Source organism: Megalopta genalis, chromosome 14, assembly GCF_051020955.1.
Source record: "Megalopta genalis isolate 19385.01 chromosome 14, iyMegGena1_principal, whole genome shotgun sequence".
NCBI classification, from domain to species: Eukaryota; Metazoa; Arthropoda; class Insecta; order Hymenoptera; family Halictidae; genus Megalopta; species Megalopta genalis.
Window position 1 is genome coordinate 7196611 of NC_135026.1, and position 25318 is coordinate 7221928.

Below are 25318 nucleotides of genomic sequence, written 5' to 3' on the forward strand. Positions count from 1 at the left end.
TTTCCACGGTTGAAACGCTTTCAAATTGGGAATTCTATTCGACAAGTTAAAAGCATTATTTATTTACTTAATTATTCATTTACTTATTTTTTTAATTTAATTTAATTTGTTTTAATTTTTTAAATTAAATTTAATTTAATTTGTTTTAATTTTTTAAATTAAATTTAATTTAATTTCTTTTAATTTTTTAATTTAATTTAATTTTTCTTAATTTTATTTTAATTTATTTTATTATTTTATTTTATATTATTTTATTTTATTGAATATAATTTAATTCTGTGTACTTTTTAATTTAATTTTACTTCATTTTAATTCATTTCACTTAGTTATTCGTATTTACTTAATTATTTATCCATTGCACGGGCAAAAATTCGTTGGTATACAGAATTGAAAGGCATCCGTTCACGATTAAATCAGACACCTTATTCTTCATTTTATTGCGACACTCTGTTTATTGTTTATTAGTTAGTTCTTGTAATAGATTCTCCAAACTATAAACAATAATATAAAATATAATAATAAAAATAAATATAAATATATAAATAATATTTATGATTATATAAAAAGAAAAAGATATATATGTATATATATAAATATAAATATATAAATAAAAATAAAATAATGTAATAACTACAAAATAATTCTCCAAGCTACTTGTCAATAAAAGTAACTTTTTCGTTGAAAAGAAATTGCGTTGACATTTACGTGACCCTGGTTACAACCGTCAAATACAACGGGCGCGCGCGCGCGTTCAGTTACTTTCCAAGATTCTTTCTGTCGGAGATAGTTGACCGTTCCCGGACATTTTGGGCACCCTGTAGTCAGTAGTTTCGCATCGGCTTGATCCGGTTTGGAAAGTGTTGCGCGAGACATATCCGTTTACGGTTGAAAATGGAGCGGTCTGTAGGTGTGCATGCACACGCGTTACGTAGACTTCGCGCCGGCATGGCACGCCGCGCCGCGACGCGACGCGTTCTAATACCAGCATCTAGACAGGCTGCCATGTTCCTGACAGGCCGCGGAAGCAGCCAGCGTGCGGATGATTTAAAAATATAATATATTCAACGGTTGACCGCCGCTGCGCCGCTTAACTAGCCAACCGTACCAGACTTTGAGGCTGTCTCTCTCTCTCTCTCTCTCTCTCTCTCTCTCTCTCTCTCTCTCGCCCTTCGCTGTTCCCGCTCTGTCCCCGGAGTCCTTTGTTTCCCTTTTCTTTCGATCCCGTTCTACGAGTTTCCTCCGGCAACCCCGACGTAATTGGTGTTTAACTTCGTCCTAATGCGAGTGCTTTTAAACCACGTCCAACAGAATTTCCGGGCCGAGTTTAAACAAATTTTTACTGCGGCGCGCGTAGAGCCGGTAGATTTTGGTCTCGTTCGAGGCTAGAGATTAGCGGATAATTTTTATTTGCCGTGATAGAGATGACGCTTGAGTGGAATAGATTAAGTAGAATAATTTAATTAATTAGAAAAACAAATAAGATGACGAAGTTGGTTATAGCATGTCAATGGTCATTATAGTGTTAGGATGATTCGTGCCAAATAGTCAATGACAAAGTCTGTGGAAAGACTGACTTCTACTGTTTTCTACTAAAATTGTAACCTCGAATATTTCTGGCAGCTCAAAGTAGTTCCGGATAATGTAGTCTACTCAAAATAGTCAATAGTCAAGCGAGTAGAGTGTTCGACTATAAATCTAGAGGTCCTGGGTTCGAATCCCCGTGGTGTAATTCGCGTTTTTTCTAGAAAAAGAATTACAACTTGAATTTCTGAAATGTATAAATAGTGGTGGATAATGATATTAGTCTACTCAAAATAATGAATAGCAAGCCAAGTAGACACAGGATTCAACTATAAATAATTGAAGTCCTTAGAATTCCTTCTCAGGCTCAACCTAAGAGAGTAGTAATAGTATCTTCTTCAAAATCTTGAAGCCGTGTGTTAATAATTGACAAAAATGGAAGAAAATTAACGCTATCTAGTGACGTCAAACGTTCAATTAAACAAATATCTGTATAGAGTTTCGTTTTTTAATTTCAAAGGAAGCCGTGAAGCGAGGCGACTTCTCGCCGCTTCTAGGTGCCTCTTCGCCCACAGTGAGTCGGACGGGTTACGTAAATCGAGGACGGGGAAACGAGATGACCGGCCGGAAGAACGTAAAAGTACCTGGGACACTGAATCTAACGAGCTCGAATCCCCGAGCAATTAAGCTTTCGCCGGTGCGACACCGTGTTTTCGCCTCCTTGGAGGACACGGAACGTCGCGCCGCGTAATATCTTTGTCCCGCGGCAAAAACCGGGCCAGCACGCCTCAACGGTGCACAGGTATAGCAACTCAACTCCCAACAGCCTCCGCGATTCCACCCCTTTCTTCTCGACTTTCGGCAGAATTTTATTCCTCGACGAGCCTGACGCTACGGAGCCGAGAGAACTCAGTTTCCTTAGCCACCGAAATGAGTTCCGTCATTCCTACGGATTTCTTAATGACTCTAGAATGTTTTTCGTACAGCATAGAATTTTTGTATTCGCTATAAAACGATCTTTGCAGATCATACAATTTTTGCATTGGCTTTAGAATGTTTTCTATAGAACCCACAATTTTTTTTAGACGTCAGAATGAGTTTCCACGTGTCTGGTAATTTTAATATTAACTCTACGGTGTTCTTTATAGGTCGTACAATTTTTGTATTGTGTCTAAACTGTTTTCTGGGAGGTCTACAATTTTTGTGTTGGTTCTATAATGTTTCTTCCAGGCTGTACAATTTTTGTACTGCCTCCAAATTGTTTTCTCTAGGGCCTATAATTTTTGTATTTACACTAAAATGTCTTTCGTGGATCCTGGAATTTTTTTTGTTGGTTCTGAACTATTTTCTCTAGGTGCTGCAATTTTTATACTAGCTCTAAATTGTTTCCTCCAGATCCTATAATTTTTATACTTGCTCTAAAGTGTCTTTTGTGAGTCCTACAATTTTTCTGTTGGCTCTAAACTATTTCCTTCGCATTCTACAATTTTTGTACTACCTCTAAATCGTTTCTTCCAAGTCTTATAATTTTTGTGCTTGCTCTAAAGTGTCTTTTGTGAGTCCTGCAATTATTCTGTTGGCTCTAAATTATTTTCTACAGGTCCTGAAATTTTTGTACTACCTCTAAATCGTTTCTTCCAGGTCCTATAATTTTTATACTTGCTCTGAAGTGTCTTTTGTGAGTCCTGCAATTATTCTGTTGGCTCTAAATTATTTTCTAGAGGTCCTGTGATTTTTGTACTACCTCTAAATCGTTTCTTCCAGGTCTTATAATTTTTGTACTAGCCCTAAAGTGTCTTTTGTGGGTCCTGCAAATTTTCGTACTGGCTCTAAACTGTTTCTTCTAGTTCCTACATTTTTTACATTGTCTCCAAACTGTATCCTGTAGGTCCCACTACTTCAACGTCGGCTCTAAAGTTCTGTAAGTGTGCCCTACAATTTTCCGCACTGGCTCTATTGAGTTTCCTATGAGTCCTACAATGTTTGTATTCGCTCTAAACTAATCTCTCAAACGTGAATTGCTATTTTACCGGAAAATTGGCCAAAAATCACACGCCTTTGTTCATCAGAAATTCGGAGAACTGTGCACTAGCGAACGATCAAATGAAACAGGACACCGGATAGATAATAACTGGCCAATCGCTGGTCAGCGTGTCACGCGACGCGAGTAATCTCGTGCTTCCCGCGGATCGTGCGAAGACATACATTTCGCTATCGCGAATCTCTGTGCGAATGGCCGGTTGTGTGGCCGTGCGAAAGCAAGGAGAGGAAGGGCGTGCGTCCGATAGACACGGATAGAGAGAGCGAGAGCGAAAGAGAGGGAAGATGGTTGAAAAAAGCGCGACGCACGAGAGGGATTGTTTAACAGGGAGGGCAGTGCGTAACGAGCCGGAAAGGGCAACAACGGTTGTCGGTCCGCGAATCAAATTCGCTCCAGGTGGCACGGCCGAGTCGCAGCTGAATTTGTCACTCGCAGGCCTCGCGGTTTTTTGTTTAATTGATTTATGGTACCGCACGGTGATGTAAAAAATCGCCGTGACGCGCGCGCGCGCGTGCACAACGCGCGGTGATGATACGGACCGCGATTATAAATCGCTCGCGCCACGCCGTCGTCATTACACCGGCGTTATCACCCCCCTCTCCGTGCCCCTATTCAAATTATATTTCGTGTTTGGGTAGCGCCGAAAGGATGTTTGCACCGTGGAACCGCAGTCGGTCAGACATTGTCGGAAAATCAGCCGGAAAATTGAAATTGGGTCAGAAAATCATTGGCCGGTTCACGGATCATCGATTCCAATGGGCCATTATGGCCGCCATTGTCGTCTTCCTCTAATTGCGTTAGTATCACGATGGCCCGTTCTCTAATTCGACAGGGTGAACGGTTTTGCGAACTACATCTACATTTGCGATCCTACAATGCTTCCACAAGCTCTAGAATATGTGTCGAAGAAACAACGATTTCTTTTGCAAGCTCTAAAAAATTTGCCGAAGGAATTGCATTTTATTTGCAAGCTCCAAAGTATTTTCCAAAAGCCCTACTAGTTTTCCTGCGTCTAAAAATATCCTTAGTAGTCTTCACAATTTTTTAAAGGCTCTAAAATATTCGTCGAACGAACTACAATTTTTCGTAAGCTCTAAAAAACTTGCCGAAGTAACCATACCTTTTCTACGAGTTCTAAAGTATTTCCCGAAAACAGTACAATTTTTCGCTGTGGCTAGATATGTCCTTAGCAGGCCGCTCAATTTTGTCGAAAGCTCTAAAACACTTGTAGCAGCCTCTAGAATTTTTCGACGGCTCTAAAGTATTTGTCGTAGCTCCTACGATTTTTTTAGGCGTCCTAAAATGTTTTCCGAAGACTCTGCAATTTTTCCTCTGACTCAAAATGTCCCCAGCAGACCTACAATTTTTTTTTAATTCTTTAAAACGCTTATAATAGACTACAATTTTTTGAAGGCTCCAAAATATGCTCCTTAAACTTTACGATTTTTTAAAAAGGTGTCGAACATTTTCCAAGGCGTCTAGAATTTTTTCTCGGACTCGGAATAGTAGATCCTACAATTTTTTCGAATGCTCTAAAATGTTTTAAACGATTTCCATAATTTTTCAAAGGCTCTAATATATTCTCCGTAAAAGCTACAGTTTCTTTGGAAGCTCTGCAATGTTTTACAAAGTCGCTGCAATTTTTCTTTCGGCTCAAAATGTCCTTAATAGATATCACGGTTTTTCAAATGCTCTAAAATGCTTTTGGTAGACTCCACAATTTTTTCAAGGCTCTAAATTATTCGTCGCAAGTCCCACGATTCTTATAGACGCTCTAACACGTTTTCTGATGAACCCACAATTTTTCCTTAGCCTCAAAGCGTTCTTAGCAGACGCCTGAATTTAATGCTCTAAAATGTTCCAAACGATTCCCATAATTTTTCGAAGGCTCTAAAATATTCGCCGTGGATATTACAATTTTTTTTCGAAGCTCTACAACGTTTTCCAAAAGCCCTGCAATTTTTCCTTCGACTGAAAATGTTTTCAACGGACCCACAATTTTTTTTTCCATGGACACCACAATTTCTCCAAAGTCTCTAAAATATTTTCTATCGACAAATTCATTAATTCGAAGTCATTGAAATATTCTCCGTGATCCCTGCAAGTTTTTTAAATAGCTTCAAACTCTTTCACAAGTGTCTAGAATATTTTCAGAGACTCTAGGACACCTCTAATATACCCCACAGCTCTAGAGCGTCCCGGACAGGCTCTGCAACGTTGCGAGCCCGAAAATTCACTTTCGCGCGCATATTTTTAACAATTCAGCGGGCCCCGCCCGCGATAGCTTTTCATAAACCCGTAAACCGATTTCGCAGCCGTGGTCGAGCGTTTATAAACAATACATCGGCCGGTGGAGTAACCGGAACACCGAGTGCCGAAGTTGCCCATTGGAACAGACCACCGTTACAATGTCCGAGGCCAGTCTTCGGCTCCTATAAATCACGAAATCACCGCACCAGCCAAAATCATGCTAGAATAATTCAATCCCGTCGGAACGATGACCAGTCCGATAATGTTTCCAGCTCGTCGATCGAGCCGCTGGAAAGGCACGAGGCTCCTCGTCCCGTTGCCAACGCAAATGAGCCGGTTCGCTGCCAGCACAAGCCTAAATAGTCAACGAAAGCCATCGGACTCTCGTGTGGTCATTGGACTCATTATTACTTGGCAATTTTCAGTACGACAAGCATGGCCTCGCATTTAAATGGTTACAGTGGCGTAGGTGGATCGAACTTAAAATTCAGAAAGATAGTTTTAAAGTAGAGGTTTCAAGCTTTAATTTAAGAAACTCACCCATTTAGTTGAGGATGCATATTGAGGATGATAATTTATTTAAGGTTATTCAAGATGAAATGTGACAACAGACACGCGAGATGTGATGGATCGATGTAATGAAACATGAGCTGAGAACATCTGAACATTCGTTGAATCGAAAATACTCCATACAGCAAAGAAATTCCGCTTTCTTTGCAGCGTGTCTGCCTCTCCGAAGCGGAAGAAAGAGAGGAAGAGAGAGAGGATGGTTGAACGGTCGGGCCAATCAAACGTCCGAGAGAAGGATCCCCTAATTGAAATTTCTCCGGCGGATCAAACAGAGGTAAATAATATTTAAAGATCGTTACCGTCCGCTTCTCCCGACGCCGCGATTCGTTTTCCGGGGCCGGTCTTAATGTATCTTCCCTTTCGGCCGTTCCCCGTCTAAATAGTTACGCTTTATTCTTCATTAAGGGGCGTCTTTTTTCGCGGAGCCGGCCCCCGCGCCCCTCCGCAGAACATTACGGGTTCCCGGGGGACTCGTTCCTCTCCCGGCTCGCTCACGATCAATTCCAGACTTTGCTTCTTACCCTCTCCTCCGCGGCAACTTCGAATTGGCCGGATCCGCGGGGCTCGTTATATCCGATGTCGTGAGTGCACTTACACCGTCGCCGCTTACAATCGTTTCACTCATCCAGTTGATGATGATTTTGCTTCCGGACCTCTTACAACTTCCAGCCGTCCCGCGCGGGATAACCGTTCGCCTACGCCACTTATTACGCTTTCCGGATCCCTATCAATCTAACTTCAAAATGGAATTTCGGCGCTCTCCCGTCGCCGAAAGGAGGTCCCGTGGTGCCGCGAAAGGGGAACGTCCGTTCTCGATTCGGCACGCTTAAAATTGTAGGTAACGTTCCGCATTGTCTGCAAACAAACACCGGCTGCAGGGAACAATTTCAGCATTTGTGGACATTTTTAGGGACAGCGGATATCTTCCTGTGACATTGAAAAAATTGTAGGCATACGAAGAACGTCGTAGAGTTGGTCAAAAAAATTGTAGGGCATACGAAGAACGTCGTAGAATAATTGAAAAAAATATACGGCATACGAGGAACATTTTAGAGCCGATACGAAAATTGCAGGGCCCAGGAAATACACTTTAGGAGCAATATCAAAGTTGAAAGACCGGCGAGAAAATACGTTGAAGCCAATTAAAAAATCGTAGGACCTGCGGCAGCACGTTAGAGCCAATATAAAAATTGTAGGAATCGCAGGGAAGAGTTTAGAACGAGTACAAAAATTGCAGGAACAACAGAAGACACTCTAGAGACATTAATGGAAATACTTTAGAGCCAATGTTAAAATTGTAGCACCTGCAGGACATACATTAGAGCCAATATAAGAATTGTAGGACCCACAAGAAAGACTTCAGAGCCGATGTAAAAATTGTGGGATCTTTGAAAACCTATTAGGAACTTATAATAAATCTGGAGAATTTACCGGAACACATTAGAGTCATTGTTAAAATTGTAGGATCCGCTCTAAAATAGTTTAGAGCCAGTGCATAATTGCAGGAGCCGCAAGAGACATTACAAGATGATATTAGAAACAATAAATAACCGGCAGAAAACAGTTTAGAGCCAATACAAAAATTGCAGGACTGACAGAGGACGCTTTAGAGCAAATACAAATTGAAGGGCACAGAGGTAACAGTTTAGGGCCAATAGAAAAATTATGAGTCCTCTGAAACTCACTTTAAAGTCCTAAAAACATTTTGTTATTTACAAAAGACATTCTAGGATCAATATAAAAATAGCATGGTCTAAATGGAACACGTTAGGGCTATTACAGAAAACATTTTAGAGCCAATACAAAAAGTGTAACACCCACAGGAAACACATTAGAGCTAATACAAAAATTGCAGAACGTACGAGAGTCATTCTAGAGCTAGTAAAAGAATTGTATGCCGTACGTGAGGTATTCTAGAGTCTTTGAAAAGATTGAAATGTCTGAGAAAGCCTTTTACGACTGTGGATTCCACGAAGAAAGTAATAACTGTACCATCAAGATGGAGTTTTCTGAGACACCATCTATTCGTTTTGAGGAGACAGCACTGGATATTTCTTTCAAGAAATTCTGACGGTAGTCCATTTCCTATGGTTCTCATCGGCATCGTCAAAATCACGAGGCAGTTACCGAAGGTGCCATTTAGTCGAATGTACGCGACGCGAGAAACAGCACGTAAAACTATAAGCCGCTGGATACAGGATAACGATAAAGACACCACAGGCAATTAACCAAACCGCGACGTGGCTGGTACGTTTATTGCCGTTCGAACCGACGAATCCACGACTAATCCCCGCCATACCATAAGTGGGAACCGACCCGTTGAAACTTCTTGTGGTCCTAACTTTGATCTGGAACCAAACCCACCCTAATCGGCGGCCTGGTCACTGTGTCTGAGGCTCGTGAAAAATTTTTCAAAGTTCATCGCTACTGCAGGAAACATTTTAAGGTAAGCATAAAAATTATAGAGCTTTGGGAAATATTCTCTAGAGTCTTCGAAAAAATTCTAGTATATTCTAGAGACAACATTTTGGTGTGTTACGAAAAATTGTAGATGCTGAGAAACCGATTGAAAACGTTCAAGAAAAATCTGATATCTATAGAAAACAATTTAGAATCAGCAAAAAAATTGTAGAGCTTTCAGGAACATTCTAGAGACTTCGAAAAAATTATAGATTCTAGAGAGATCATCTTAAACTTTAAAAAAAAATTGAAGACGTACAGAACTTGATGAAGGACCTCCGAGATAAATGTACACTCTACAGTGAACATTCTAGAGCTATTGAAAAAATTGTACAACCTATGGATTGCATTCTAGAGTTTTCGAAAAAATGGTAGACACTGGAAGATACATTTTCGACTGCTAGGAAAAATTGTAGACCTCCAGAACTTGTTTGAAGACCTTAAAAAAATGTAGGCTCCGCCGGAAACATTCTAGAGCCTTTGAAAAAATTGTACAACCTATGGATTGCATTCTAGAGTCTTCGGAAAAATGGTAGGCCCTAGAGGGGACATTTTGGGCTGTTAGGAAAAATTGTAGACCTTGAGAACTTGCTTCAAGATCTTCAAGAAAAATGTAGGCCCTACAGAAAACATTCTAGTGCCTTTGAAAAAATTGTACAACCTGCGAACTGCATTCTAAAGCATTCGAAAAAATTGTAAGTACCACAGAAAATATTTCAAAGTCGTTTAAAAATCAATAGAACCTGCAGAACCCATTTAAAAACCTTCAGAAAAATTGTAAAATTCACGAAAACAAGATGGAGTCCGGAAGATGTCTTTAGAATGGTTGAGCAGTAGAATTTCTGTGTGAAAGTGGCGAGACCGTGACGTAGCTGCGGTTCGGCCAGCAATTCCTCTGGTCTCGTCAATGGAATATCAATGTCGTGGCCGTGTGTTCGGGCGGTCGTAAAAGTTTAGGCGCCGCGGAAGAAGAACGAACGGTGAAAAAGGAAGAAGGTGAGACAAAGAGGACGGGCGAACGAGGCAAGAAGACGGGTTTGCGTGGCAAGAAAAAAAGATGGATGGCTAGTGGATGGTCCACTTTATTGCACCGGCGGATATTGTATAGCTTATGGGTGCAGGAAGAGGCTAGGCGGTGCTGGAGGGGTGGTTTCTCGAGAAAAGAGTTCTCCCCGGGCGAACGAATGATCTATCGCCGGGCGCACGGACCTGGAGGAGCGAATTTTTGGTCGGGCCGGGAGCCCTGTCCGGAAAATCGCCGGCGGACCGAGGCAACCGTGCGCCGCGGCGGCTCGATCGATTCGAACTTTCCGGACGATTATAATTTCGCGATCGGACCCGTGAACGCCGGAAACCACGAGTTTCCATCGGAATCGGTATCCCCGACGGTTTTCCGGCGCTTATCTTCGATCTGGCGAACTTTGTTTATCCGGCCGAGCGGTTCCACGGGACCAACAAAAATTTAAGACTCGCAGTTTCCGGGAGCCGGCGATTTTCACCGAGATGCTCGCCGGATCGTGAGCCGAACTTATACGCGCGCACAGCGGGCTGGATTCCCTTTTCTCTGGTCAAAATCGTATTAGCGTTATTTCAAGATTTGAGGTTATGGCACAGAAAAGCTGATGAATTCGTTTTCGACAAGCGGCGGGCTGGAAACTTGTTTTTCTTTTTATGGCTAAAACGATTTTTGGCGTCATTTAAAATTTAAGGTAATAACCTTAAATAATTTCTACAATAATACAAGTTGAGGTTATTTTTAAAATTCAGGTTATGAAATAGGGGAAGATTGTTGAATTCGTTTCCGACAAACGGCAGACTAGAAACCTGTTCTTTAAATGGCTAGAACGATTTTGACGTTACTTAAAAATTTAAGGTTATTATATAAGTTGAGGTTAGTTTAAAATTTGAGGTTATGAGACAGGGGAAGGTCGTCGAATTCGTTTCCAACAAACGGCAGGGTAGAAACCTATTTTTCTTAATGGTCAAAGCGATGCTTGCATTACTTCAAAATTTATAGTTATTATATAAGTTGAGGTTATTTTAAAATTTGCGGTTATGAGACAAAGGTAGGTCGTTAAATTCGTTCCGAACAAACAGCGGACTAGAAACCTGTTTTTCTTAATGGTCAAAATGATCCTGGTGTTATACTTAAAGATTTAAGATTATTATACAAGTTGAGGTTATTTTAAAATTTGCGGTTATGAGACAAAGGTAGGTCGTTAAATTCGTTCCATACAAACGGCGGACTAGAAACTTGTTTTGCTTAAAGGTTAAAATGATCCTGGCGTTACTTAAAAGTTTAAGATTATTATACAAGTTGTGGTTAGTTTAAAATTTAAGGTTATGAGACAGGGTTAGGTCGTTGAATTCGTTCCCGACAAACTGTGGACTAGAAACCTGTTTTTCTTAGTGGTCGAAACGATGCTGGCGTTGCTTAAAAATTTAATGTTATTACACAAGTTGAGGTTATTTTAAAATTTGAGGTTATGAAACAGGGGAAAGTCGTTGAATTCGTTCCTGTCAAAGCGGCGAACTAGAAAACTCTTTTCCCGCGGTCAAAATTGAATTTTCGATGTTTCATATTTTGGAAAAATTGTACGCAATTAATAACCCTTCCACGCAATATTGGAGATTTTGAAGGGTTGCCGGTTCGAAGCAATAACATATTTTTTTCAATATATCGAACTTCAGAAATTCGATTTCGACCACGGAAAACGGGATCCAGATCACCGTGCATCGTTCCGCGGGAAATGTATTTCGACATTCGGGTTGCAATTGCGGGATATACATTCGTGTTTACGGTTTCATGGGACGGCGAAAGGTCAGCGGGATCGCGGCGCATGCTGGACAGGGAGCGTGCCCATTAGCGGCAGATGCGTCACTTCGGAGGCGACTTCCTGAATAGTGGATGTCTCTCTGCTACCCTGTTGATGCACTAATCAGGTAAGCGGCTCGAAGACAATGCATCATGCACGAGCAATTCGGCGTAGAGTTACCGCCGCAAACTGCTACTGCCTGATCGTGCGTGAACCGACATTGCTTGCGATAACTGTGTGTTCGCTAAGTAAGCGTTGCGGTACGTTACGTTAACGAACGAGGACTTTGTTGCCCGGCACGGAATCTTTGGAACATTTGGAATCTACAGAAAGACGCCGCGAACGTTGCTCGGAAATCACATTCTAGAGCTTTTGAAAAGATTGTAGGATCTTTGGAGAGGACTGTATGGATTTTGAAAAAAATTTTTAACATGTATAGAAATAATTCTGGAGTCTTACAAAAATCGTATAGTTCAAGGCAAATATTCTAGAGCCTTTGAATAATTTCAGACCATCAACGGAATATTTTAGAGCATCCGAAAAAATTTTGGAAGCCTTAAGAATAATTCTACACACTTAGAAAAAATCCTAAAGTCTATGAATATCGTTATAGACCCTTGGAAAAATTGTAGAGTTCAAGGCAAATATTCTACAGCCTTTGAATAATTGCAAACTGTCTGCGGAATATTTTAGAGCATCTGAAATAGTTGTGGGAGCCTTGAGAATAATTTTACACACTTGGGAAAAATCCTAAAGTCTATGAAAATGGATATAGAGCCTTGGAAAAATGATAGAGTACAAGGCAAACATTCTAGAGCCTTTGAATAATTTCAGGCTGTCAGTGAAATATTTTAGAACATCTCAAAAAATTGTAGGAGCCTTGTGAACAATACTACACACTTAGAAAAAATCCCAATGTCTATGAAAATCATTCTAGAGCCTTTGAAAAATTGTGGAGTGAAAGGCAAATATTCTAGAGCCTTTGAATAATTGCAGACCGTTAATGGAATATTTTAGAGCATCCGAAAAAATTTTGGAAGCCTTAAGAATAATTCTACACACTTAGAAAAAATCCTAAAGTCTATGAATATTGTTATAGAGCCTTGGAAAAATTGTAGAGTTCAAGGCAAATATTCTAGAGCCTTTGAATAATTGCAAACTGTCTGCGGAATATTTTAGAGCATCTGAAATAGTTGTGGGAGCCTTGAGAATAATTTTACACACTTGGGAAAAATCCTAAAGTCTATGAAAATGGTTATAGAGCCTTGGAAAAATGATAGAGTACAAGGCAAACATTCTAGAGCCTTTGAATAATTTCAGGCTGTCAGTGAAATATTTTAGAACATCTCAAAAATTGTAGGAGCCTTGTGAACAATACTACACACTTAGAAAAAATCCCAATGTCTATGAAAATCATTCTAGAGCCTTTGAAAACTTGTGGAGTAAAAGGCAAATATTCTAGAGCCTTTGAATAATTGCAGACCGTTAACGGAATATTTTAGAGCATCAAAAAAATATAGTAGGAGCCTTGAGAATAATTCTACACACTTGGGAAAAATCCTAAAGTTTATAAAAATCGTTCTAGAGCCTTGGAAAAATTGTAGAGTTCAAGTAAAACATTCTAGAGTTTCCGAGAAACATTTTTTAGAGCCTGGAAAACAATGTAGGAGTCTCTAGAACAAGTACAATCCGTGGGAAGTTTTTAAGAGTTTCCAATAAAGTTGCAGGAAGCTTGCAAACAATTTTAGAAGAGTGGGCAAAATTTTGGGATCTTAAGTAAATCTTACCTTTGTCGCAAATAAGATGCGACGTATGCCGACTGCTCGTTAGGGCGATCGTACGGTCACATAGTGTCACGAGCACATGAATTCCGCGGTTCACGTACTGTCAATATTGCTCAGTGCCACATGGCAGCCTCCATTTCGGAGTTTTGTTTGCGTACGGTCGTTGACCCGCACGCGGCCGTGTCATTGTCGTCGAGCTACAATATTTAATCTAACGAAGTCTGTGGCCGGCGAGGGCATCATAGGCCGTGCGATGCACCGGCCGCGCGATGCACCATTAAAAGGTTTGTTGCGTGCACAACAAAACCGGCCGCATCGAACGACCACGAATAATGCAGGGCTGCAAGAGATCGAAAATGTCCCGTGGAACAGGTTGCGTCGAGCTACGACGAACCATCGATTTTAACCGTGTGTACATACACAGGGTGTCCCGAAATTAAAATGCTTCAATAGGGATGATTCCTGAGGTGATTTGAAGCAATTTTTTCCTCAGCGAAAATATTGAGAAACGCTTCGTTAACGAGTTATTAGCGAAAAACGCGGGCCAATCGGAGCGCGTGTACGGCTGCCGCCCCGCCCTCACGGCCGAAGCCGCGCCGCGCCAGCCGTCTCGCGACAGTGCCATTGGTCGCTTAGGGCGGAGCTCGGCCGCACTCGCGCTCCGATTGGTTCACGTTTTTCGCTAATATCTCGTTAACGAAGCCGCGTAGAACATTTTCGCAAAGGGAAAATTTTCTCCAAATCGCCTTAGCAATCGTCCTATTCAGCTGTAGAGGAATTTCGGGACACCCTGTACAGAGAGCGTGCACGCGAATAGATTTTTCGAATAGAAGCACGGCCCGTGAATGTTTCAGCATAGATCTCCCGTTCCCATCAATAAAACCGCCAGATTCTTCAATCATTCAGCCGGGAAAGTGCTCGAAAAGCTGCAACAATTGAAACCCCCCTCGTGAAAAATGAACCAGCAAGGGAAACAAAATTCTAATAATTCAACGGCGGATCCGCACGCGCGGATATCAATTTTTACATGCGCCGAGTAAAACGAAATTTCCATCAGCCCCGACGCGGGAATAAAGTCGAGGGTTTTTAAACATTTCGCCGGGGATATTTCGGACGCGTTGGTTGTTACGCCGCGACGGTCATGAATTCAAGACGATGAAATTTAATTTCAGTTACACGCGTGTATCGTGCAACTGTTACTTACGTATTTAGTTCGTTCCGTTCGTATTAATATTCCGTTCGTTTTTAAATGTATATCTCGCCGTTCAATTGATATCTCGCATTCTAATAAATATCTCGTTTTCGTATAAATATATATATCTCGCTTCCGAATAAATGTCTCGCTTACAAATAAATATTTCGCTTTCAAATGAATATTTCGTTATTAAATTACCTTACTTAAATATGAACGTATAAACGGCGCGAACGATTAAAATACCTTATTTATACGCTACGCTGCTGTTGAAAATAATAAAATCAAGAGAACGTACGAATGATAAAATAAAAACTACGAAACAAGCCAAAATGAAAGATGAAGAAATTACCAAGAGATAAAATTAATATTTTCGTCGGCACAAAACTGTGTGGAACGTTCGCCGCGACCAGGAATATGCATCTGTGCAACACGTTTCACAGGTTTTGTCGGCAAGCGTGCACGATTTCGGTCGGGAAATATTTTTGATCGCTTTCGGCCGCTTTCTGTCCCACGGCGGCGTCGATCGTTCCGGCGGGGGAAAAAATAGATCGAGCACGATCGACCGTTGCCGAGAGGATCCAGTCGCGCCGGTAGAGGGTAAAGGGATCGAGAAGAAGGTGAGCGAACGACCACTGGATCAAACCGAATCCAATAACTCCTGCGGGATTACAACTCCGACCCTCGGGAGCCGAGCGTTCCCCGAAGATGTGCGAGTTGCAGAGAATGCTGGGCGGGGCCGTGAGGAGGGGGAAAGGTGTTGGGATAAGGGAAGGCGGGGAGAGGTGGCTGGCTGGGAAAGGTGGATCCTCTCGCCGGGCTCGGATATTTCGTTCGGGGCCGAGCAAACCTTATATCGCGGCCTGCATTCGTATCAGGCACGCCGAGCAAACCAGCTCCGCCTGGACTTCATACCTCGCCGAAGAAACAACCGGGCCTCGTCTCTGTTGATTTTCTGGCGAATTTTCCAATTGCCCGCTGCCGCTGACTACCGTCGAAATGAAGGATCTCGGGGCAATCCCTCGCTGCAGCGCCGGTAACTGTGTTTCCGCCACGGTCGGATAGGTAAATTTTGGAAAAGCTGATGAATTAGGCGACGCACGGCCCCGGTAGAAGATTCAAATTCAATGGGGTAGTGGAATAGAAGATTTTAGGGAGGGGAAGAGAGACATCGTCTTAGTGGATTAGCATTTTTTTTATGAAATACAGAGCATTTAATTTTTCAGATAAATTTTTGGAGAAAATTTTTTAAAGCCAGCACTAAAATTATAGAGCTTCTGTAAATCGTCCTGGAACTTTTTAAAAATTGTTGAGTGTAAGAAGAACATTTTTGAGTCTTCGAAAAAATTGTAGGCTTCAGAGGAATGTCTTTGCGATTGACGAAAAAATTGTAAGACTTAATGAAAATATTTTAGAGATAGCATACTGATCGTAGAGCCAACATAAAAATCGTAGAGGCATCAGGAACCTTTTAGATGCTGTCGAAGAAACGTGTTCTGCGATAGGAAAACGATTTTAGACTCTTCGAAGGCATTGCGTAATCTTAGGAGTCACTCTGAAATCCGTCGAATAATTATAGAGACTTCGAAGTCATTCTAGAGGCTTTTAAAAATTGTAGAGTTCACGGGTAATATTCTAGAGCCACTGAGAAATTCTAGCGTTTATGGCAAACGTTTGTGAACCTTAAAAAGAATTGTGGAGACTTCGTGATATCATTCTAGAGCGATTGAAAAATTCTAGAGATTATAGAGAAGATTTTAGAGCCTTGAAAGGAATCGTAGAGACTTGGCAATCATTGTAGAGTCTCCTAACAATTCTAGAATTCAACGGGGAACATTTTAGAGTTTTGGGAAGAATTGTACACACACACAGACTTAGTAATCATTCTAGAATCTTTTAAAAATTCTAGAGTTTACTGGTAACATTTTGAAGCCTCTGAAAAATTCTAGAGTTTAAGGAGAACAGTTCAGAGTATTGGAAAGAATTCTAAATACTATACTAAATCTCTACTATATCGTTATATAGCCGTTGAAAAATTCTAGTTGTTAAGGAGAACATTTTAGAGCGTTAGGAAGAATTTTAGAGATTTAGTGATCATTCTAGAGTTTTCTAAAAATTCTAAAGTTTAAGAGGAACATTTTAAAGCCTTAGGAAGAATTGTAGACATTTACTAATCACTCTACAGTCTTTTATAAATTGTACAGTTTATGGATACTATTATAGAGCCTCTAAAAAATTCTAGAGTTTAAGAAGAACAGTTCAGAGTATTGGAAAGAATTCTAAATATTATATTAAGCCTCTACTATATCTCATTCTATAGCCATTGAAAAATTCTAATTATTAAGGAGAACATTTTAGAGCTTTAGTACGAATTCTAGAGACGTAGTGACCATTCTAGAGTCTTCTAAAAATTCTAGATTTTAAAGGAAATATTTTAGAGTCTTGGGAAGAATTGTAGAGACTTAGTAATCATCATAGAGTCTTTTAAAAAGTCTGGAGCTTATGAATATCATTCTAGAGTTTCTAAAAAATTCTAGAGCTCGAGGAGAATGTTTTAGAGTCTTGGAAGGAATTTTGAATATTTTACTAAATCTCTACTATATCATTCTATAGCTACTGAAAAATTCCAATTATGGAGGACATTTTAAAGCCTTAGAAAGAATTCTAGAGACATAGCGACCATTTTAAAATCTTCTAGAAATTCTAGATGTTAAGGGGAACATTTTAGAGCCTTAGGAAAAATTGTAGACACTAATTAATCACTCTACAGTCTTTTAAAAATTGTAGAGTTTACGAATACCATTCTAGAGCTTCTGAAAATTTCCATATCTCAACGAGAACTGTTTAGAGTCTTGGAAAGGATTGCAGAGTCCACGGTGAACCTTCTAGAAACATCGGAAGTATTCGTCTTTCAAGCAACATCTTCCAAAGCGCCGTTCTATTTCTTGCGAAAGCCGATGCTCTAGAAACCTCGAACAGTAGGAGCTAAAAACAAAGGGCATTGTCACTTTGAACCTGTGTCACCGGGTCGGGGAACATTTGCCAGTAATTAGCCGTAGCAGACAGGGCAATGCCGGGATCCTGTGATCTGGAGGTGCTCGTGTCTCGTCAACGGAAAGAGACAGGTATATAAATACAGTTAGGGTGAGAGGGAGAGAGAGCGAGAGAGAGAGAACAGAATCGATGGGGCCGCGCCGTTGTCTGTTCACGTGCGGTAATTCCATCAGCTGCGCTCGGTAGGCCAGCACGAGTCTTCCTAATTATTCTCGCGACGGCTCGAGTTGTCCATTAGGAAACGTATCCGGATGTTCTGGCAACATTGCGGCCGGCTTCATCAGAACTCGAACGACGCATTCGGGACTGATCCGTCCGTGCCGATGGAAAACGGGATCCGGTTTCCTTGGGGAGCGTTCCGAAGTCGAGTAATCTTTGATCTAGCCGCGACAATCTACGTTATGCTACACCTTTCTGTTTCTTGCGCCGAGAGTTTTTTTTCGGACGCTCGCTGGCGAGGAAGAAAGACGTTTGAGGGTTGGGAGGTGAACAAAGAGGAAAGCAGAAAGAAGGAGAGAGAGAGAGAGAGAGAGAGAGAGAGAGGAAGAAAAAGAAACAGAGAAAAAGAAAGTAACAAACCCAGAGAGAGGGAGAGAAATTAAAAAAGATAGAACCAGAAAGAGGGAGAGAGAGGTGGAGAAATTTAAAAAAGAACAGAGAAGCAGGGAGGGGGTGAAAAATTAAAAAAAGAGAGAAACCGAAAGAGGGAGAGAAATCAAGAAAGAGAGAGAGAGAGAGAAAAATTAAAAAGGGAGAAACAGAGAGAAATAGGAAGGGGTTAGAAATAATCAAGAGAGAGGGAGAGAATAAAAAAAGAGAAACAAAGAGTAGGAGAGAAATTTAAAAAGGGAGAAACAGAGAGAATCAAAGAGAAATAGGGAGAGGGTGAGAAATAAAAAAAAAGAAACAAAGAGAGAGAGAGAGAGGGAAAGAAATAAAAAGAGAGAGGAACAGAGAGTAAGAGAGAAATTAACAAGGAGAGAAGCAGGGAGAGGGAGAGAAATAAAAAAAGGGAGAAACAGAGTGAGAGGGAAAGAAATAAAAAAAGAGAGAAACAGAGAGTAGGAGAGAAATTAACAAAGAGAGAAGCAGGGAGAGGGAGAGAAATAAAAAGAGAGAAACAGAGGGAGAGAGAAAGAAATAAGAAAAGAGAGAAACAGAGAGTAGGAGAGAAATGAACAAAGAGAGAAGCAGAGAGAGGGAAAGAAATAAAAAAAGGGAGAAACAGAGGGAGAGAGAAGTCAAAGAAGAGAGAAACAGATAAAAATATAGGGAACGAGAAAAATCAAAGGAAGGTAGAGGAGGAGAAAAGAACACAAATTGCAATGAGATGGAGAAAGAGGGGGAGAAATAAAAAGAGGGAGAGACGAACGGAAATGAAGAGACGAAGAAAAATAAAAAGATGGAGAAACAAAAATCAGAATGTGTGTGAGAGAGAGAGAGAGAGAGAGAGGAAGAAAGAAACGGATGGAGGCCGAGAGGGAGAGAGAAATCAAAGTTCGCAGTTTATCGAGCGGCGAGGTCGGGGAATGAAAGGGCTTTTAATGCGAGAATCACTGGGCGAGACCGCAACGGCGCGATCAAAAAAGAATAACCGGGCGAGCGAACACGCGTACTCGCGGTAAACGCCGAACCTGCAACAAATGTAAAACCAGCCGGGAAACAAAAAACAAACGAAGGAACAGGTGATCGGCAAACACTGCTACGGAGCGGCGAACTATACACAAGAGAGAGAAAGAGAGAGAGAGAGACCATCGCCCGAAACGACGAAACAAAATATTTGTGCGGTTTCAACGATTTTCGTGACGCGCTCCACCGGCTCCCTACAAATTCAATTTCTCCAGGAAGATTCGTTTACCTCCCACCCGTTGCATAACACCCGCGCGGAACACGTGCACCGAGTGCCGTACGCGGCTGTGTTCGCCGGGACCCGTGCGACCTCTCCGGCAGCATTACATTCGCCTGCGAGAAGCCGACGGTGTTTCAGCTGCCGCGTGTCCCGTATTCAGACATCGATTACCGCAAATAATTGTTCCGAGATCGAGTACTCACGGCGCGAAATACTTCTGGACGTCGGTGAAACGTTCCGCGTCGAATTGGACACTCGGATAAGTTTCGGTTGTTTACTAATAGCCGTCGGCACTGGCGACGCTCGGCGGCGTGTAATTCGAGACAGAGCGCGGCATGCGGCGGGACTGTGAACGAGGTTATATTCGTGGACGAGGACTTCTTCGAGTGCTGAGAATATTTCCCGTGGAGGACTCGGCTATTTATGAAAAACTTTTGGAAAGATGAAATGGGAGATGATGGACAATACGTTGTACTGATTTCTTGTTGTGTGTGTAATGAAATTATGCTATTCGTAGCTCTTGGTACGAGATGTAAATAACCTTGACATTCGTTCGGAATGAGTTAGGGATTAGTATGGTAGAACCGCGGTGTCTTGTACAAGTAAACGAATTGATTGTAATATTTCAACTCGACGCTTATCATTTAATTAAGTATTTAATATTTTTAGTTGAGACATTCCGATATGAAATTATTATACCAATAAATTAATTATTCCCGTTTCGTGTAATCGTGTTCAAGAGAAGAATTATTATCGATTGGTTATACGTTGATAAATAAACGATAGTAGTTGAATTAATATTTACAAAGTGGCAAAAATCTGGTTAACTTCATCGATGTTAAAAATCGTCGATAAAATAGAATGTTGTACAAATTTGATTCACAGGTAGCCAGCTCGATCGAAGGACTATACATATAGAACTGAGTGTGCAGAACTATTTACAACTATAACATTTTTAGAGCTGGATTAAGTGACTTGAATATTGTTTAGATGATAGAGGGGCTAGTATAGCAGACAATGACTAAAATGTCTTTTTAATTATGCTATTATTTGGAATGTCAAAAAAAATAAAGATTTACAAAAGGCACTTTTTAAAATTTCGTTATTAAAAAGGTTTAAAAACGAGGATTATTTTGTCATGCCAAATAATAGCAAAATTTAAAAAGATACTTTACTCATTGCCAAGTATACTAGTTCCTCTATCATCTAAAAAGAATACAAATCACTTAGTTCAGTTTCAAAAAAGTTATTGCGTTTTGAAGGGTGTACGAAAACTTTTGCGGGCCATTGTACGTATAACTAAGCAAAACTTATATGGAGCAATAGAGCCAATGGCGACTATACTATATAAGCATACCGAATGGCTTTAAACACAAATCTGAAACTGGAGAACCGCTCAAGATGGCCCTAAACTACATACACCATCGTCCATAAGTCACCGGACATTTACTTAGTTTGCGAAACAAGTAGAAAATCGTCCGTTGAGTTATGGACGGGGAGGGAGTGTGTACACCTCGGCAGAATCTCTACGTCCACTGTAGCACTCGAACTACGGAAGTTCCGAGGAGCGTAATCCGATTTGAAGAAACTGGGATCGTGAATGAACTTCGTACCCTACAGTGCCATCCGGCGTGTCCCGGTGAATATAAAAATCTCTTTGCACGTTCCGAAAAGTTGTGCCGCTTACATCCCGGGTCCCGGCAATGCAGCGGCTGCATTGAAATCCCGGAGAAATCGGTCGGGAAGGGCGCCGTGAAATATTTCGGCGAGGTACCCGTCGTGGAAGGGTCGATTCGGCTGCGCCCAATTCGTCGGATCGCTAAGAGGTTCTCCGCGGAGCCGTTGCAAAATTTGACGAAGTGGGGCCGTTGCACGGCTGCCGTTTCTTGGCCGGGCGTCTGCGTGGCAACAACGCCGGCACAGTAAATCCTCGGTACGCGACGGGCGAAACTTCTCCCGCGAAGTTTCGAGTTCCCGGAGTTTATTGGCGTCGGGGACAGTTTCCAGCGACCGCATTTTTTCCCGTGGCCCCGCATACACGTTTCTCTTTCGCGGTACTGTTTCTCGTGCACGATGAAATTCGGACGATCGTAAGACGTCCCGAATGTCCTATGAACGGCCTGCGAATGGTCTAGAAACGTCCCGTGTTACAAATCAAGATGTCTTATCGACGTCCTGTAGACGTTTGAACAACGTCTTTTAAACGTCTAAACAACGTCTTTTAGCACGTCTTGTGAACGTCTTTTAGACGCCTTATGGACCTCTTTTAGACATCTAAACAATGTCTTTTAGACATCTAAATAACGTCTTTTAGACGTCTAAACAACGTCTTGTAAACGTCTTTTAGATATCTAAATAACGTCTTTTAATGTCTTGTGAACGTCTTTTAGATATCTAAATAACGTCTTTTAATATCTTGTGAACGTCTTCTAGACGTCTTGTGAATGTCTTTTAGACGCCTTATGGACCTCTTTTAGACGTCTAAACAATGTCTTTTAGACATCTAAATAACGTCTAAACGTCTTTTAAACGTCTTATGGACCTCTTTTAGACGTCTAAACAATGTCTTTTAGACGTCCTGTAAACGTCTTATGGGCGTCTTTAAGACGTCCTGTAGACCACTTACGGACGTCTTTAAGACGTCGTTTAGACCATTAGGACCAATAAACAGAGTGCGTACTTTAGCCTATAAATAGTTTAAGAACGATGACTTTTTTATCTGGGAACACAGCCTGATTTAACCTGGGATCACCCCTGTAGTCGTCTAGTGCTGGAAGTACCCATGTGAGAATTCAGTATCAGAAGTAGATATTCTGATGACTAATTCAATAAAAAAAGAATTGCCAATAGTAGGGGTCTACTAGATACCCACGACAGGACTATCGACACTAGACTAGGACTATCTGGGTACTATCGCAAGGGGTCGGGAGCACCCACGTGGAGTCTCGTATTTTTTTACTGAATTAGCCATCGGAGTATCTACATTCTATAAGCTAATGTACTGGAGTGAATTCATATCACGAATATGAACTTGTTAAAAATGAGAATAAATGTCTTACTATTACCTTATAAACTAATATGAAACAGCTGCTCTTTGTGCTCCATAAATCTAGTATTAACGTCCACCTAAGCTAGAGTCCATTATGTACATATTTTTATCCTTTGCACCTCATACTGCTTCCTTCACCATTTTCTGCAATATCGTTCCCGTTCATTTCCTGTATTATACTTTTGTGTGTTTATAATTCTTTGTACGTGTATAAAGGGCTATGCCCGATAAATACGGAATAAACAAACAAATAAGGCGGAGAAAGATGGGGAGGAGAAGGAGGGATACGAGCGGGAGGAAGATGGGGAGGGGGTCGAGCAGTACGAAGGAGGGGAAACGTCGATGCTCACCGGTGTGCTCGATGGTGCTTGAATTCTCGACGTTCGCCGGAAGTCGATATCGCTGCGGTGCGCGCGCGACTTTCGAACAGTCGTTGAAGTCCGGAGGAACAATTGGTAACGACTGTGCTCGACGGCCCACGATTTTCGGTGGGAACGATGACAGAGAGAGAGAGAGAGAGAAAGGCACAGCTCAAGGCTGAAGTATTCACGTGCCACCGTAAAGTGTCCTTTTCTTTTTACGATTGCGGCAGACTGTAATTCCGAGGGGTGGGGGTAGCCGAGTCTGTTACGCCGCTAGGGACAAATCAGATCGAACACGTGCGAATGCGAATCGCCTAACCCAGGTTCACCCACGTGAAAGTCTAATGTTAAAAATACCTGCGAATTCTAGGACCGGGAATACAATAATTGCTCTCGGAAATACCAAATTTCGAGTTACTATGAATTTCCCTGTGCTGGTCCCACGCCTATGGAATTTATTGCTACGTCGATGCTAAGCATCGATGAGTTACTTATTGTCGACAGCTATAAAAACGAGGCGCAAGACTCGAACACTCGTGTCTCATCTTTCCAAAATTGTCCATTTTTGTGCGCGTTCTACGCCTATGTAAGGAGTCGGTCAAGCGTTTGATACGGCACGCGACGCGAATTCCCGGAAGACGATACAAAATGGTATGTTTGGGTGTGAGTCAGGTGAGAAAAACTGCGAAGCTACAAGTTACGTGATAGGTACAGTAAATTCTTCCTAATTGACGCTCAGATTGTGCACAAAAATGGACAATTTTGGAAGAGAGAGAATTAACTATTATATTATATTATAATTATTTTATTATATTATTATTTTATACTATAAATATATTATTATATTGTTATATTAATATTACAATATTATAAATATATTATTATATTAATATTATAACAAATATATTATTATATATTCGAGCCTTGTGTCTCGTTTTTATAGTTATTTACAAAATCGGTAATTATAAAAAACAAGGTAAGTATAAAAAATCAAATAATCGTATCTCTTGTGCCCAAATTGTCCATTTTTGTGTACAAGCTGTGAGCGTCAAGTAGGGAGAATTTACTGTACCAGGCACGTGACCGTCAAATGCCTTCGAATCGTGATAAAAAATTAGAAATAAATAAGATAACTCATCGTTATTATACCAGCATTACTATGTATTCATATTAATGTGCTCCGGGTATGCTGGCCGCTGCCTCTTTTTTCTACAGAATATCCTAAAATTATGGTACCTTTGAGAAGCAAGGGATTTCTGAGATCATTCGAAGTAACTTTTTCCTTCACGAAAATTTTCTTCGAGGCATCGTTTACGAGTTATTTACGAAAAACGCTGACCAATGAGAGGCGAGAGCACGGCCAGTGCAGCCAACGAGCGCGCGAAGCCCAGTTCCGCTCATTGGCTCGGCCGCCTCGCACCAGCCGATCTCGCCTCTCATTGGTCACAGTTTTTCGTTAATAACTCGTAAACGAAGCCGCGGATTGCAATTTCGCTGAGGAAACAGTTACTTCAAATGAAATAACAGATCTGCCGGTTTCAATTCCGATCTCCAAACATTTCTAGGAATGTTCCTAAAATTTCTACAATTATTTCATTTCTAAACTTAACAAAGGAACATTTCTAAAATTATTGTACTCGCCTGAGGATCAAGTGACGGGAGCACCCACGTGGGGCCTAGCGTGGGCCCTACCATTGTCAAATTTTCGTATACTTAAATCAGTAAATAATAATTTTCTCAATGGGAGTCCATGAGCACTCCACGTGGCTAATCCCGGACTAAATGTCTCTTCGGTCGTCTCGAAGGACGGCGCTCTCGAATCGTGGAACGCAGACGACTTCGCGAAGCTGTCGCAAAAATTTCAAGCGTAATCCATTTTGTTCCAGGGTTCGAAATGCTCAAGATCGATTGGAGACGAGCAGTGTCCTGGCTTGAACTTGCTAATCCAGGTAAATCTGAGGATCGTGGTTTCTTTATTGGACTGGCCTGATTGAGACCTTGTGGGGTTGCCATCGACTGATAAAACTGTGCTCAACAGGTGAGGAATGTTAGAACGTAGCCTGTTTGAACTGACGCGAGAGAATCAGCCTCGGAGTCTAGAAAAATTGTAGAGACTGCGATGAACACTTCAGAGACTTCTGATGATTGTAGAAGCTAAGGGGACGCTTGGAAACGATTCTATAGTCTATAGGAAAAATATTTTTAAGATTTCGATAAAATTACCAGACTCCTAGAGACTTCGAAAAAATATCAGGTTATAAATAGAACGCTCTAGAGACTTCAGAAAATTTTGGAGCCCACAAAAAGCATTCCCGAGTCGTTTAAAAAAAGAGTAGAATTTATGCAAAACATTCTACGACCCCTAAAAAA

General features: G+C 41.2%; 1 protein-coding gene across 2 annotated transcripts in view; it reads right to left on the reverse strand.

The window, feature by feature from the left end:
• The window catches only part of LOC117225809 (uncharacterized), a 692652-nt gene that overhangs the window by 82024 nt on the left and 585310 nt on the right, over positions 1-25318 (reverse strand). The gene's annotated exons all lie outside the window — the stretch shown is intronic.